Source organism: Arachis stenosperma, chromosome 3 (genome assembly GCF_014773155.1).
Source record: "Arachis stenosperma cultivar V10309 chromosome 3, arast.V10309.gnm1.PFL2, whole genome shotgun sequence".
Taxonomy (NCBI): domain Eukaryota; kingdom Viridiplantae; phylum Streptophyta; class Magnoliopsida; order Fabales; family Fabaceae; genus Arachis; species Arachis stenosperma.
In genome coordinates, this window is record NC_080379.1 from 59888165 (window position 1) to 59891412 (window position 3248).

General features: G+C 26.8%; 1 long non-coding RNA gene across 1 annotated transcript; it reads left to right on the top strand.

Annotated features, from left to right (window-relative positions):
- Positions 1-217: 217 nt before the first annotated feature.
- LOC130969785 (uncharacterized) lies at positions 218-2391 on the top strand. Its single transcript, XR_009081918.1, has 3 exons — positions 218-501; positions 1005-1206; positions 2057-2391. It is a non-coding gene; the product is annotated as an uncharacterized LOC130969785 (long non-coding RNA).
- The last annotated feature ends 857 nt before the right edge of the window (positions 2392-3248 follow it).

Here is a 3248-nt window from a genome sequence, read left to right on the forward strand (position 1 = left end):
ATTTGTCTTTGTCCATCAACAAAAATTAATTTGGAGTATAAAACTAATAATATCTCTCTTTTTTATAATGACAAATCAAATATACACTACTACGTTTTAGACCTTTAATAACATTTATCTTGTAATATTTATTAAAATGTTAGTAATTATCATAAATTAAATATTGAGTAATATTTATACTCAAATGTTAGTAAATACATTTAATTTTTTGAAAAACTTACAAAAAGTGTTGCTTATTCTCAACTAGATCTCACAATCCAAACATGCATTTTCATTCTTAGTTCCTCACTTTTGCTTTTAATGCTCTGAAATGATGAAACCACCTCTCCATCCTCTTCAATTTCTTGCTCCGCCTCTTCAATCTGTCGTTCCCTTCATCGATCTTATGGTTCGCAAATAAAAACCACAAATCGCGTGCTCTACTCCGGATTCGCCTCTTCATTCTCTCATTCGCTACTATCATCGAAGTCGCCACCATCGTCACTGCCATTATGATGATAGGTAAGGATATCTCAAATTCAATCTGAAATATCTGGTTTAGGATCTGAATTGGAAACTCTCCAAGTATGTATATCTTAATCTATTAGTAATTGCATGAGAAATTATCTGCAATTGTATTTCTCACTCAACTGATTGAAACTTCTCATGATCTGCAATTGAAATTATTCATTTCGATCTGAATTGCATGATGTTAAAGCTTCTTATTGCAGATCAAAGAAGAGAAACTTCAACTGTACAATTAACTTTTCTTATCTTTCACTGAATTTGTTTTTTCACTTGACTTCTCAATTGTAGCTAAAAAATTATAGTTAAGAATTTTCATTGTTATGCGAATAAATACATATGTTGTGTTTGACAATGAATACAAATTTTTTTAGTATAAATTCTTTTATGAAAATTTTTTGAGTTTTTGGGAGTGCATTTAAGATGTTTGAAGAAATGCCTCAAAAAACTTTGTGCATTTAGGATTGCATTTATGAAAGTTACTACCTTGACTGTTTCAGGTACAATTATTTTGTTGTGATTTGTTTGCTCACCGGATAATCATCAACTACAGCAAGGCATTCTAGTTATTTCCAAGTGGTTAATCTATAATCAATTTAAATTTTTTGCTTCTAAAGGAATCAAACTTGGAGAGATTGGGAGTGTGCGAGGCTATGGTAAATGAGTATAGTAGGGTCTAGGAGATCTTGTCCACATCTTTTGGTAAGCAATAACTTTATAAGCAACCGTTTAAACTAGACAGATTTTTAAATTTCTCTACCTAAAGATCTATGGTATTTGTATGCATTATAAAAACATAGTTGCTGCTTTAGTTATAGATTCTTATACACTAATTCTTTAATAATGCTTTCAAAACTTCATACCTTTATCTTCCATCTAGTTACTTAAATAATGCTAACAATTTGCTAGACTCTCGAGAGAGGCCTTGAATTAGATGACACTTGGATTCTTGACTTTTGAAATTACGACAAGTATGATTTTGAAAATTGCACCTTTTCTACCACATCAAGATGATAAAAATTTATTGGTTACATGATAGTAATACTTACATAGATTAGTTGTATTTGTGTTCGGATGTACTTTTGCAGAATTGATTTGGTTAGAACTGATTTTGAATTAGAGTGATTCGTATTTGATCGTTTCTTTTCTCCCAGAATCAATCAATTATGGAAGTTATATAAAGTTCTTTGAGTTTCTGCATAATCTTCTATTAATAATAATCTTTTTTAAGTATACTTTGCTCACTAAAATTGTGCATTTAAAGTGTGTTCACTTTTTTATATTTATTCATCTCTTAATTTACTACTCAAATGAAATTACTTGAGACTCAAATAATGGTTATTTCCATCATCTAAATAAAAAAGTTATCTATCTAGAGGAGATCAGAACACATAAGAACAGGACTTGGTTATGATGATCACTTTGATAGAAGTGAATACATATCTTTTGTTTATAGCATTTATTATTGAATTGAATTGAGCAGCAGAACACAAGGTAACAGATTGTATGTTAATTTTTGTAGATTTTATGTTATACATTGAATGATTTTCAGGAAGGTCCAAGGTTGAATTCATGAGCATGTTGCAGGTGTGTGACAAACAAAAAGCTATACTATAGTGGATTGGTTGTAGCTGGTGTTTTTCCATCACCTTTTGATTATGCAAATGTAGTGACTACCACCACTCACAAGTCACTTCATAGCCCCTGTGGAGCTATGATATTCTTTAGAAAGAGTGTTAGGGTGTGTGTGGTTCAAAGATTAAATTTTATTATTAAGAATATCATTTTTAGGAATATAATGTCTAGGAATGAGATTACTTGGAATATATGATTCCCATATTTGGTTGTAAAATTTAATACATTAGAATATTATATAATAATCTTAGAAATGACTAAATTTTTGTTTGATTGAGTTTAAATATCTTGGTCATATTATATAATATGTCAAAATTACCCTTAATTATTCAAATTAAAATATCAACGACTAAAAGTTAAATATTTTTTAAATTTACTAAAATACCTCTAATAATAAATATTTTTAGTTAAAATTATTATTAATTTTAAATTTTTTTAAATTTACTAAAATACCCCTAATAACAAATATCTTTAGTTAAAATTATTATTGATTCTAAATTTTTTAAAATTTACTAAGATACCCTAATAACAAATATCTTTAATTAAATTATTATTGATTTTAATTTTTTTAAATTTACTTAAATACCCCTAATAACAAATTATTATTGATTTAAATTTTTTTAAAATTTACTAAAATACCCCTAATAACAAATATCTTTAGTTAAAATTATTATTGATTCTAATTTTTTTAATTTACTGAAATATCCCTAATAACAAATATCTTTAGTTAAAATTATTATTGACTCTAAATTTTTTAAATTTACTAAAATACCCCTAATATCAAATATCTTTAGTTAAATTATTATTGATTCTAAATTTTTTAAATTTACTAAAATATCCCTAATAACAAATATCTTTAGTTAAATTATTATTGACTCTAAATTTTATCTCTACTAATAAATTTACTATAATACTCCTAATAACAAATGTTTAATTAAAATCAATTTTATCATAATTAAATTAGTGACTATGACAATGTAAAAGGAGCAGTGTTCATCTCAGATGATCCTCAACTAACTGAATGGGAGCATCTCTATTCTCCTAGCATTGTAATTACTTCCAAAGATGCAAAATCTGTGATCAATTATGCACAAAGCAACAAAAATCTA